The following is a 14,151-nucleotide window of genomic DNA, read 5'->3' as shown; positions in this document are numbered from 1 at the left end:
ATGTACGGGGAGGGGGGGGGGAGTACGTGATGCATAAGAGTGATAAGGAACTTCACAAAGATCAAGCAGAAAACAAAGGGCTGACTATCAGAGGCCTCAGGCAAGAATACACCCAAGGACATCCTAAAGAAGTGCAGATAAACCAGCAGACACCAAGATAAGGAACCTGAGAAATCCACAAACTGCTCAGTGAGCCAACTCATGACTATATATGGAAGGAAAGACTCAGAATTCATGCAAAGGATGCTGAGACACCTCTTCAACAACCACTAGGGGCCACCAGAGACCATCGAGGACCCCATGGAAGCCCCACAGAGACCCAGGCAGCATGCGTAATGACTACGCAAATATGATAATTAGTTCCAGGAAACAGAATAAATAAGTATGAACATTCCGGGAAACTTAATGCACATGTATGTAACAAGGTGATATAAGCTTGGGGTGAGGCAACATACGGCGTGCACGTTAGGCGGAGTGATCCCCTGTGCATCCAGCGCTGCAATGAAGAGAATGTCTGCTTCTTAATGCTGCATTGGTGTTAAGAGGTTTATTCCCGATTTTGGTGACAAGAGCAGACAGAGAATTTGCCTTTTTTTAAGTGGAACTTCTCATTGATCTCAACTATGAAATCTTGTTTCCAGAGAAGATACACAGACTACTTCAGTGGTATTTCACATAACACCTATTCAATGCCTTATATTCTCAAAATGACATTGAGATGACATATTAAGTCCCAGACCACATACGTGGTAGAGGGTTTTTCCCATTCTGTGTGAGAATGTAGAGACAAACAGATGAAGGATAGACAACACTTGAAAGTGAGCATCTAAATCTACATTTAAGGCTGACAGCTGAAAAAAACTAGACACACAAATAATCTTACTCCCAAAAGAAAAACCCACAGGCTTCATACAAAGTACTGAGGTACTTAAAAGCTTGCAGGACTGAGCCTTCTGGTGACTAAATATGAGGTTAGATATTCAGAACGCTTAGTCTGGGCAGCACTGACTAGCATGAAGAAAGTGATTTCAAACTACAGATGTGTAATCATATGCAGATTCCTATCCTTATCTAAAGGGGAACACAAAATTAATTCCTCTTTGGACTACAGGTGAAACTTTTCATTGTCTGATGAAAAGCTTTAGCGATTACTTCTGTTTTTAATAAGAAATATTTATGAACCTGAGACAGTTAATTTTGTATTGCATGGTATCATTTCATATGCAAGAGAAAAGAACAGTAATTGGAAGTACTCAGAGATGAAGGACATGTAAGGTAGCAATAGTTTAAAATAAATCTTTGGTAAATCATTTATATTTGAAAGAGAAGGCAAAAGAAAATGCATACATGGGTGCAAAGGCAAGCAAAAGAAAATGTACTGAAAGAAAATTAATTAAAATGTGACTATTTCACAAATCAACAAATTGATGAACAAATTGATGCTATCATACATAGCATGCAATTCTAGTTAAAAAACTAATCATAGGAGTATAAACACTGATATATAAAACGTCAGTTGTATTAAAAATTCCCACACAACAAAGCCTTACATTCAAATAGTGGGGGTTTGCACATTTTCTCTTCAGGATCTGGAAACAAGGAACACCATTGTTCCAAATGCACACATTTTAGGAGGGTTCAGTTTTGGGTGGAAATCAATGACATCAGAAATGTTCATTAAAAAAATGAACCTTTTAGGATAAAGTTAGTTGTTAGCATACTGTTTGAAAAGCTTCCTAAAATCTTTACTATGAAATGCTTAATGTTTTGTCTCTGTCAGCACCGAATATTTACCTTAGTATTTAATAATTAAGATCAAAGCTTTCAGAAATGACTAGCTGTTTCCTATAATGAACTATTCAGATGACTAACTTAATTAGTCAACTTATTAACTTGTACATTGTGACCCATGTAATGCAACCAAACGATGAAGATTCATTAAAAGTGTTTCTTCCTGTAAACCAAAATAGGTCTAGGAAATAAAAAGATGGAAATAATTGCTCCAGTTTTGTACATATTGTCTCAAATTCAAATGTTATGCATGATGCATATGAAGGAAGGGGTTAAAAGGGATTTTAATAAAAGTGGCATTACCTAATAGTTGCTGTGCATTTAAAAAACTGATAGTGCCTATCTATTGTCTAAATTAACTGAAGCAGAGAGTCTTGCATCTCCATACAAAGGGGTTAGTTCCTGATAGGGGCTGGGAGTCGCCTAGAACCGGTCAAGACCGACCCTGCTGTATGGATGGGAGCCAGGGGAGAACTGAGTTTGCGCAGAAACAAAGGTCAATCAGCGGACACCGTGATGAAGAGGATGGGCCTTCATCTTGGGACCCCCGATGACCACCACTAGGAGGCACTGCGCAAGCGCAGCTGGGAGGAGACTATGGAAATTACTTCTTAGAACTAATTATAATATGGAAATTATATCTCGGAACTGATTTTGATATGCAATGAGGATAGATGCATATGTATAGGTGTATTGGGAAATCTAATGTATATATAATATTTGATTGTATAAATTGAAGAGATACATTGCTGCTCGGCGCGCACGACTTTGGTGGGACTACCCCCCGTGTTGCCCGGTGCCGAATAAACATACCTACTTTACAATCTTACAGATTGTGGAGTCTGCTTTCCGCACGTCACATAGGTTTTACATCTGTGAGTCACTAAGAAAATAGTATTTAAACAATACTGAGAAATTAAGGCCTCCCAGCTCAGAGAAACTTCAGTACGTATCAAGCTTCAAATACATGAGTATATTGCAAACATTCTTGTAATTATGAGTAAAAGAAGTACAAAGCATTTTTTTGAAGCTAGCTAAACACAAGACCTTTAGGGTTTGTGGGATAATAATGGAAGATTAGTGAGGAGGATTGTAAACACGCTCAAGTGACTTGCAGTTGAGGTGTTGAAAAACACATATATCATACTAATTGTTGTTTAGCCTTGTGTGCTTGACAAGTGGAACATCTGTGTTTAGATAACATAGGCCTGTGATTGACTTAGAGGCACCCTATTGAACATGCTTGAGATTCCTGCCCTGCTGTGGGAAAGATCAAAGCACAGTGGTAAACTATGCCTGTGTGAAACCCTGATATATAGGTGAAAGCAGCAGGTTCAATAACACACTCTCTCTCTAGCAAGGACCAAGCTCCGCAGTGCCTGCGTTCCTGCTTGTGTGCCCCTGCCCGGGTGCTGCTTTGGAGATCCCCAAGTTCGCGAGGTAACAAAAATAAATCTACTCTTTGCATTTCATCTGTGGTTTTGTGGTTGTTCCTGCATCCTGCCTGTTTCAGCTCACACAGGGTTAAAGATGCATTCTTCAATAACTGTACCAGCAACATGTCCAGAACATCATGACCATAATATTTTTGCATATCTGGGAAAAATGTTTTTTTCCCCCAGCTTTACTATAAAGCTGTCAATAAAGTAACGTAACACACTTCATTGCTACAATTAGTTGCAAAGTAGATTTTCAGCAAAATATGTATCAACTTAAAGAATGGGAAAATTTCAGCAAATTCATATAATTCTTATTGAACTCTAAGGAAAAATTAATAATATAATTTGCATTCATATTAATTTCTGGGATATGGACAGGTTTCAAAATTCTTGCAGCTTTGGTAACAGAACTGCACAAGCGACCAGGAGTGCAGTGAACAGGGTGCGGCACAGCAGTTCGAGCAGGAAGGGAGTGCAGGGAAGGCGTGCGGGCATGGCGCAGTCCCCCCTCCTGGCAACCCAACTAGTGGACATTGCACTCCCAGGAGACGTTCTAGCCATGGTTTCCACTCACGCGAAAGCCATCGCCAGGAGTGTGGCGACCCAGAGAGAGGTGCCACACAAACATACCAGGCCATTCTGATTGACTCAGATGATATTGATATTGTAGTAACCAATGTTACAAACCTGGCTTCTTTTCTCTGTGGGTCAATCTCTGAACAGCTGGTACTTGATTGCTTAGAAACCATAGAGACTGTGTACTCCAGCAGACCAGATTTGAAAGAGGAACCCCTGGAAGATGCACAGGACTCCTCATTCACAGATGGAAGCAGCTTTGTCCGACAAGGTATTTGAAAGGCCGGGTATGCAGTGACAACAACAGATGAAGTAGTTGAGTCTCAATCACTACCTGCTGGAACATCAGCTCAAAAGGCTGAAATTATTGCCATAACTACGACTCTGGAGTTAGCAAAAGGAAAAAAGATAAATATATGGACAGATTCCAAATATGCTTTTGGAGTTGTCCATGCTCATGGGGCAATTTGGAAGGAGCGAGGACTACTAACTGCACAAGGGAAGCGGGTTAAATACACTGAGGAAATCCTTCGCCTATTAGAAGCCGTTCAACTACCAACAAAAGTTGCCATCATGCACTGCTGAGGACACCTGAAGGGTAACACTGACCAGGAAAGAGGTAACAGGTTGGCTGACTATGAAGCTAAACAGGCAGGAGAGAGAATGCAAGAGATTTTGGCCTTAATCCCAGATAACAGAAATAGAAACCTGAGTGACCAAGAAAATACTGAGTATTCTAAAGCTGATGAAGAATTAATAGAGGGATTAGGAGGACAGGTTCCATCCGAGGGATGGGCCTATTCAAGTGATGGCAGAATCATAATCCCTGCTCAACAGATATGGGGGGTGGTTAATGAAGAACACAGTAGGACACATTGGGCAGCAGACTCCCTGTAGAAATTTTAAAATCAGAAATTAATAGGGAAAAATTTGTATACTACAGTCCGACAAGCAACCCAACAGTGTGAAATATGTTTAAAAAATAACTCCAATACAGGTAACCAGCTGATCCTCATTACTGTTCTCTAGAACCCTCAGCAGCCTCATTGTGCTTCTGTGGACACTCTTCAGCACCTCAGTGTCCTTCTTGTAGTGAGGGGCCCAAACCCGAACACAGTACTGGAGGTGCAGTCTCACCACTGCAGAGTACAGGGGGATGATAAATCTCCTGCTCCTGCTGTCCACCCTATTCCTGATACAAGTCAGGATGCCATTGGCCTTCTTGGCCACCTGGGCACACTGCTGGCTCATGTTCAGCCAGCTGTTGACCAGCACCCAAGGTCCTTTTCCGCTGAGCAGCTTTCCAGCCACTCTTCCCCAAGACTGTAGCGTTGCATGGGGTTGTTGTGACCCAAGTGCAGGACCCAGCATTTGGCCTTGTTGAACCTCATACAGCTGACCTTGGCCCATCGATCCAGCCTGTCCAGATCCCTCTGTAGAGCCTTCCTACCCTCCAGCAGATCAACACTCCCGCCCAGCTTGGTGTCAAGGGAAAACCAATGGATGTCATCTATCTGGATTTTTGTAAAGCCTTTGACACGGTGCCCCACAACATCCTTCTCTCTAAATTGGGGAGCCATGGATTTGATGGGTGGACCGTTCGGTGGATAAGGAATTGGTTGGATGGTCGCAGCCAAAGGGTAGTGGTCAACGGCTCAATGTCCAGATGGAGACCAGTGACGAGTGGAGTCCCTCAGGGTTCCGTACTGGGACCGGTGCTGTTCAATATATTTATCAATGACATGGACAGCGACATCGAGTGTACCCTCAGCAAGTTTGCAGATGACACCAAGCTGAGTGGTACGGTCGAGACACCAGAAGGACGGGATGCCATCCAGAGGGACCTGGACAAGCTGGAGAGGTGGGCCTGTGTGAACCTCATGAGGTTCAACAAGGCCAAGTGCAAGGTCCTACACCTGGGTCGGGGTAATCCCCGCTATCAATACAGGCTGGGGGATGAAAGGATCGAGAGCAGCTCTGCTGAGAGGGACTTGGGGGTACTGATAGACGAAAGGCTGGACATGAGCCGGCAATGTGCGCTGGCAGCCCAGAGGGCCAACCTTGTCCTGGGCTGCATCAGGAGAAGCATGGCCAGCAGGTCGAGAGAGGTGATTCTGCCCCTCTACTCTGCTCTGGTGAGACCTCACCTGGAGTACTGCGTTCAGCTCTGGAGCCCTCAGCACAAGAAGGACATGGAATTGTTGGAGCGGGTCCAAAGGAGGGCTACAAAAATGATCCGAGGGCTGGAGCACCTCTCCTACGAGGACAGGCTGAGAGAGTTGGGCTTGTTCAGCCTGGAGAAGAGAAGGCTGCGGGGAGACCTGATTGCAGCCTTTCAGTACTTAAAGGGAGCCTATAGGAAAGATGGGGACAATCTTTTTAGTAGAGACAGCAGCGACAGGACGAGGGGTAATGGTTTTAAACTAAAACAGGGTAGGTTTAGGCTGGATATAAGGAAGAAATTCTTTACAATGAGGGTGGTGAAACACTGGAACGGGTTGCCCAGAGAGGTAGTGGAGGCCCCATCCCTGGAAACATTCAAGACCAGGTTGGACAGGGCTATGAGCAACCTGATCTAGTTAGCGGTGTCCCTGCTCGCTGCAGGGGGGTTGGACTAGATGACCTCTAGGGGTCCCTTCCAAGCCAAAACTTTCTATGATTCTATGATTCTATGATTCTATCCGCAAATTTCCTGAGGGAGCACTCAATCCCCTCATCCAGATCATTGATAAAGATGTTAAGACTGGACCCAAAACTGAGCCCTGGGGAACACCACTCATGACCGTCCGCCAGCTGGATTTAACTCCATTCACCACCACTCTCTGCACTCGGCCATTCAGCCAGTTCTGTATCCAGCAAAGAGTACACCCATCCAAACCATGGGCAGCTAGTTTCTCCAGGAGGATACTGTGGGGAACAGTGTCAAAGTCTTTACTAAAGTCCAAGTAAACAACATCCATTGCCTTTCCCTCATCCACTAGGCAGGCGAGCTGGTCATAGAAGGAGATCAGGTTGGTCAAGCAGGTCCTGCCTTTCATGAACCAATGCTGGATGGGACTGATCCTCTGGTTATCCTTCACATGCCCGGTGAGAGCACTCAGGATGAATTGCTCCATAACCTTGCCTGGCACCGAGGTCAGGCTGAGAGGCCTGTAGTTCACGGGATGCTCCTTCCGGCCTTTCTTGTAGATGGGTGTTACACTGCCAATCCTCCAGCGATCTGGGACCTCCCCTGTTAGCCAGGACTGCTGGTAGATGATGGAAAGTGGCTTGGCCAGCTCCTCCCCCAGCTCCCTCAGCACTCTTGGGTGGATCCCACCTGGCCCCATAGACTTGTGAGTGTCCATGTGGCATAGCAGATCGTTAACTGCTTCCTCCTGGATTATGGGAGGTTTATTCTGCTCTCCATTCCTATCTTTTATCACTGGGGGCTGACTACCCTGGGAATAACCAGTATGACTATTAAAGACTGAGGCAAAGAAGGCATTAAGTACCTCAGCCTTTTCTTCATCCTTGGTGGCAATATTCCTCCTCGCATCCAATAAAGAATGGCGATTCTCCTTGGCCCTCTTTCTGTTGTTGATGTATTTGTAAAAACATTTTTTGTTGTCCCTTACAACAGTGGGCAGCCTGCGTTCTAGCTGGGATTTCGCCTTTCTTATTTCCTCTCTGCAAGATCTAATGAGACCCCTGTACTCCTCTTGAGTCTCCTGCCCCTTCTTCCAAAAGTGGCAAACCCTCCTTTTTTTCCTGAGTCCCAGCAAGAGCTCCCTGTTCAGCCAGGCCGGTTGTCTTCCCTGCCAGTTTGTCTTGCGGCACATGGGGACAACCTGCTCCTGTGCTTTAAGACTTTCTCCTAGAAGAAAGCCCTGCCTGCCTGGACCCCTTTGCCCTTCAGGACACTTTCTCAAGGGACCCTCTCAACCAGCATCCTGAGCAGGCCAAAGTCTGCCATCTGAAAGTACATGGTGGTGATTTTGCTGGCCCCCCATTAACTTCACCTGGAACCGAGAACTCTATCATTTCATGGTCGCTAAGCCCATGACAGCCTCCGACCACCACATCTCCCACCAGTCCTTCTCTGTTAGTAAACAGCAGGTCTAGCAAGGCATCTCCCCTGGTAGGCTCACTTACCAGCTGCGTCAGGAAGTTATCTTCCACACACTCCGGGAACCTCCTAGACTGTTTCCTCTCTGCTGTGTTGTATTTCCAGCAGACGTCCGGTAAGTTAAAGTTCCCCCACGAGGACAAGGGCTAGCGATTGTGAGACTTCTGCCAGCCGCTTGCAGAATGCTTCATCTACCTCTTCATCCTGGCTGGATGGTCTATAACAGACCCCCAGCAGGATGTCTGCCTTGTTGGCTTTCCCCCTCATCTTCACCCATAAGCATTCGACCTTGTCATCACAATCGTCGAGCTCTGTACAATCGGAGCAGTCCCTAACATACAGTGCCATCCCACCACCTCTCTTTCCTCGCCTGTCCCTTCTAAAGAGCTTATAGCCATTCACTGCAGCACTCCAGTCATGAGAGTCATCCCACCATGTTTCTGTGATGGCAACCAAGTCATAGCTGTCCTGCTGCACGATGGCTTCCAGCTCCTCCTGTTTATTGCCCATGCTGCATGCATTGGTGTAGATGCACTTGAGCTGGGCTGTCGATCTCACCCCCAGCCCTGGCATGCCATTCCTGGGCTCATCTCTAATGAGCCTGGTTATATCCCCTTCCCCCTTCGAACCTAGTTTAAAGCCCTCTCGATGAGCCCCACCAGCTCATGGACAAGAATCCTTTTCCCCCTTTGAGACAGCTGGACTCCTTCTGTCGCCAGCAGGCCCGGTGCCGTGTAAACCTCCCCATGATCAAAAAAACCAAAATTCCACAGATGGCACCAGTCCCTGAGCCACCTGTTAACCAGGTGAGTTTTCCTGTCCCTTTCAGTGTTCTTCCTTGCCACTGATGGGACTGAGGAAAACACCACCTGTGCCCCTCATCCTTCAACCAGTCGTTCCAGTGCCCTGAAGTCCCTTTTGTTGGCCTTGGGACTTCTCTCCGCGATCTCGTCCCCACCAACCTGCATAACCAACAGCGGGTAATAATCAGAGGGCCACACCAGACCAGGGAGTTTCCTAGCAACATCCCTAACCCGGGCCACAGGGAGGCAGCAGACTTCCCTGTGGGATGGGTCTGTTTGGCATATCGGGCCCTCTGTTCCCCTCAGAAGGGAATTGCCTGTGACAACCACCTTCCTTTTTTTCTTAACCAGGGCAGTTATAATGCATGGGGCTGACTGACTCGCCCTAGGCAACCCCCTGGATGGATCTTCACCCACATCCTCATTTGCCGGGCCCTCTCATTCCAGAACCCTGTATCTGTTGCTTAAGGGCAACTGGGTAGGTGAGGGAGGCCGGGAGGGGATTGGCCTGCCACCCTGAGCAGAGACCTGTTCCAATTTCCCTCTGTCTCTTAGGTTCCCTCTTTCTGCTTGGTGGCAAAAAGTAGGGGGATCCTGTGCTTCTTGTGGAGCCACCTCCTGCTGCCTTGGCCTCAGGGATGGCAGGGTGTGGCTCCAGCAATCTATCTCCCTCTCACACTCCCTCATGCTCCTTAACCTCTCCACTTTGTCTTTCAGCTCTACCACCAGGCTGAGCAGATCATTTACCTGGTCGCACTGAACACAGCTGTTGTCAGTGCCATCCTCCGGTACGAGTGCCAGGTTGAGGCACTCCCTGCAGCTGGAGACCTGGACAGTTGTATGTTTGTGTGGCACCTCTGTCTGGGTCGCCACACTCCTTCTGACAATGGCTTTCATGTCAGTGGAAACCATGGCTAGAACGTCTCCTGGGAGGGTGATGTGCACTAGTTGGGTTGCCAGGAGGGGGACTGTGCCCTGCCCGCACGCCTTCACCGCATGCCCTGCCTGCACGAACTGCCGTTCAAACTGCCACGCCGCACCCTGGCTGACGCGCCGCACCCTGTTTGCCAGCCCTGTTCGCCCGCGTTCCTGGTCGCTCATGCTTCCTGGGGGCTGCTCTTGTATGTGAGGGGGGTTTGGCCACTGTCACACTCGTCCCCGCCCACCCTGAGTCAGACCTGCTGCTCGTTAGCAGCTCCATCTTTACTGCTCTGGGCAGGGGTGGGCTGGGGTCTTCTCTCTCTCCTTTTTGCTACCTTGCCACCACAGTTTTGCCAAATTAGGAAGGGTCCCTCGGCATGAACCTCCACTCCAGATCCCTTCGCTTTCGGTGGCTTCAAAAAATATGGAACGCTTCACGAATTTCACATCCTTGTGCAGGGGCCATGCTAATCTTCTCTGTATCATTCCAATTTTAGTATATGTGCTGCCGAAGCAATCTTTTGATCCACCTGATGGCTTATCTGAAGCAAGTGCTGTGTTTATCTTATAGAACTCAGGATAAGAACCACCTGATTCTTCCTGGATCATTTTGTTGACAAAGATGTTCTTGGCAACACTCACTCCCTTTTCTTCAGTCTTTTCCTCCACATTTCTTGGGTTGCCTCGAGATGAGCTGGACCAGTGGCCAGTGGGCTTCAGAGCCATGTTAGAAAAATGACTGCCTGCAGCTTCTGCAGCACAGTTACCGTTTTCATCCATTTCCTTTGCTGCTTTAAATACATAAATATTTGGTTTAAGGCCTGACAGTCCTTAATCCAGAAAAACATTTTTATTAGAAATGTCTTCATTGTGGGAGACCTCATGGTTTAGAGAAGGTTTCTGCACAAGAGGTGGTTTAGATAAAGAAGGCTTGGGCTTGTTTTCTTGTGTTGCAGGCATGCAACTTGTTCCCTTGCAGGTTTTGGTTATAGAGGCTTTGGCTCTTCTTTTACCAAGTCACTGGTTTTGGTGGTGGGGTTAGTGCATCCAGCTTTTCCATCATTTTCTCTGTTAGCTGCCTGAACCTTTGTGCCACTGGTTTCAAATACGGGGGCTTTGGATCCTTCTCTGTTTTATCATCAACAGAAGGCTTGACCTCCCAAGGAGGCTTAGTGTCCTGGGTTTGGCCAGGACAGGGTTAATGTTCACCAGAATCCAGAAAGAGACACAGCCGGGCGGGCTGTCCCAACCTGGCCAAACATAGCAGGGTATTCCATAACATGTTCGTCATGCTGGGTTCCGGGGAGGGCGGAGCTGGGCAGCAGGAACGGACTCGCAGCTCGGGAGCGCGCAGTGGCGGTGGTTCGGGAGAGAGGCTCTGTTGTGCGGTCTGTTTTGTTTTGTGTATTCCCCTTATCTGTATCGTTGTTGTTCCTGTTCCCTTTGTTTGCTGTTCTGTCAAACTGCCCTTATCCCGACCCACCAGTTTCTGCCTGTTTCTTTCCATTCTCCTCCGCACCCTGGCAGGGGGGGAGGGGCAGCAGTGTGGCGCTTCTGTTGCCAGCCGCAGCCAAACCACAACAATAAATTTGGCACCCAAGTGTGGGGCGGGGATAACGGCAGGGCTGAGCAGAGGGTGTTAAAACAGCTTTCTTAGATTTTGTTAAATTTTGTTATACGCATTTATTGTGTTAAATAGTCGCCGGCAAAAAATGTTGCTGACTGATCAAATGGCTGTGGTATTTGAATCCTTACTTGCAGTATGTATTCACTGATGTGCTGTTAATCATCGCTGGGAAAAAGATCAGGATGATGATTTTGCTGTACAGTATGATGTCGACTTATGACATGATAACATCACTGTGCATGAAATTAGGCTTGTATTTGCACGCAACACTGCGGTCATTTCCGTATCTTGGATCCTATGTCTTAGAATTTGTTAATAATCAAACCCAATCTGTGGGGAAAACCGAAGGGGATACCTTCCCCCACTCTTTGGCTCCCCCTCTCTCCCTCAGGCTAGTCCTAACGGCTTTTGAAAATTTCCAGTACTACTTGTTTAGGGTTAAACAAGTAGTTAAGAACATCATGCAGAGACCTGCCCCGGGGCTGGATAGCTGTGAGTGGCTGGGTGTGTGGGACAGCATGGGCAGGTGTCTAGGGCAGTGGGCACCCCTGGTGTCTTTGAAACTCACCCCTGAACAAGTACAGAATCTGGACAAACTAGTAAAATATCTGCAAAAAGTGTGCTGCCACCCTGGGAACTCCAGAGAGACACAAATCACCGCAATGTGCTGGGGTCTGGCCCACGCCTACCGAGCCCTGTTCAACCTGATTCAGTGCTCTAAAGGGGAAAGGGGGGGGAAACAAAGCAGCAGGCACTGTGACTGGCACTGCCCCCCCAGCCAGCCCTGCAGCCCCTCCAGCCCAGCAGGCAGTCACAGCCCCCCCGACCGGCACCACCACTGCCACTGCCACAGCCGCAGGGGCGGCAGCAGGCATCGCGGCTGAGCCCAACCTGTGCCAGTAGCAGTCGCCCCTGTAAAACTAAAGAAAGACGCAAAGAGAGCAGATCGCTCCGGGAAGGATGACAATGAGCCAGGGTCATTGTGGGAGATTGAGATCATCACCCGGTCCCTGTCCCTGGGCGAGCTGCGAGACATGCGGAAAGATTTCAGCTGCCACCCAGGCGAGCACATTGTCACCTGGCTGCTGCAGTGCTGGGATAACGGGGCCAGCAGCTTGGAGTTAGAGGGCAAGGAAGCCAAGCAGCTGGGATCCCTGGCCAGGGAAGGGGGCATTGACAAGGCCGTTGGGAAAAAGGACCAAGCCCTCAGCCTCTGGAGGAGACTTCCGTCAGGCGTGAGGGAGAGGTACCCCTTCAGTGATGATTTTGTATGTCATCCTGGCAAGTGGACCACTATGGAAAGGGGTATTCAGTACTTGAGGGAATTAGCTGTGCGGAGCTGGTTTACTGACACAGACGATGAGCAGGTACCCACAGACCCAGATGAAGTCCAGTGCACACGGCACATGTGGAGTGAGTTTGTGCGGAGTGCACCATCCTCATATGCCAACTCACTGGCAGTAGTAAACTGGAAAGGTAAGGAGGCACCAACAGTAGATGAGGTGGCTGTCAGACTCTGGCAATATGAGGAAAGTCTCTCTTCCTCCCTCGTCTTAGCTGTGGAGAAACGGGCCTGGGAGGTGTGGCAAATGAAAGGGAATATATCCTACTCCCCACCTGTATGGGCCAGCATCTCAGCTATTAGGGGCAAGCGTTCCTCTGCTCAGGAGAGAGAATACAGAGGCTACACACCACGGGGCACCCTGTGGTTTTACCTGCATGACCACGGAGAGGACATGAGGAATTGGGATGGAAAACCTACCTCAAGTCTAGAGGCACGAGTGCGTGAGTTGCGAGGTAAAACAATCACCAAAGGGGATTCTGTTAGGAAAAATGCCGCTCCAGTTTCCAGCAGACAAATGTCCAGACCAGGTAGACAGTTTGGTCTTGATTCTGATCCTCTGGAAGGGACCTCCAAGTCATTTTTACAGCAGGGGAGCAGCAAATTCTCTGACCAGGATTAGAGGGGCCCTGCCTCCAGCCAGGTGGAGGAAAGGGACAACCGCGTTTATTGGACGGTGTGGATTCGGTGGCCTGGCACGTCAGATACACAAGAGTATAAAGCTCTAGTGGACATTGGTGCACAGTGTACTTTAATGCCAATAGCTTTCAAAGGGTAAGAGTCCAACTTAGGAGAGGGTATTTCAAGGACCCAAGGGGGTATCGGTGGGCTTTTGGCATAGCTGCTTTGGAAACGGAAGAAAGTAAACAGCTGTCCATTTTGCCTGGTCTCTCGGAGGATCCTTCCTTTGTGGGGTTGCTGAGGGTTGAAGAACAACAGGTGCCAATCGCTACCACAACGGTGCACCGGCGACAGTATCGTACCAACAGAGACTCCCTGATCCCCATTCATCAGCTGATCCGCCAGCTGGAGAGTCAAGGAGTGATCAGCAAAACTCGCTCACCCTTTAATAGTCCCATATGGCCAGTGAGAAAATCTACTGGAGAGTGGAGACTGACAATAGACTATCCTGGGACTGAATGAAGTCACACCACCGCTGAGTGCTGCCATGCCAGACATGCTAGAACTTCAATATCAGCTGGAGTCAAAGGCAGCCAAGTGGTATGCTACAATTGACATCACTAATGCATTCTTCTCCATCCCTTTGGCAGCAGAGTGCAGGCCACAGTTTGCTTTCACCTGGAGGGGCATCCAGTGCACCTGGAATCGACTGCCCCAGGGGTGGAAACACAGTCCCACCATTTGCCATGGACTAATCCAGACTGCACTGGAAAAGAGTGAAGCTCCAGAACATCTGCAGTACATCGATGACATCACAGTATGGGGTGACACCGCGGAAGAAGTTTTTGAGAAAGGGGAGAAAATAGTTCAGATCCTTCTGAAAGCCAGTTTCGCCATTAAGCGAAGTAAAGTCAAGGGACCTG

At 48.1% G+C, this 14,151-nt stretch overlaps 1 pseudogene; it reads right to left on the bottom strand.

Annotated features, from left to right (window-relative positions):
* Positions 1-10,056: 10,056 nt before the first annotated feature.
* Positions 10,057-10,155, bottom strand: LOC142365728 (U6 spliceosomal RNA; annotated as a pseudogene).
* Between the last annotated feature and the right edge of the window lie 3,996 nt (positions 10,156-14,151).

The sequence above is a fragment of the Opisthocomus hoazin genome, chromosome W, assembly GCF_030867145.1.
Source record: "Opisthocomus hoazin isolate bOpiHoa1 chromosome W, bOpiHoa1.hap1, whole genome shotgun sequence".
In the NCBI taxonomy this organism is placed as follows: Eukaryota; Metazoa; Chordata; class Aves; order Opisthocomiformes; family Opisthocomidae; genus Opisthocomus; species Opisthocomus hoazin.
Note: the sequence above shows the minus strand (reverse complement) of the source record. Positions and strands in the feature narration are given on the sequence as shown.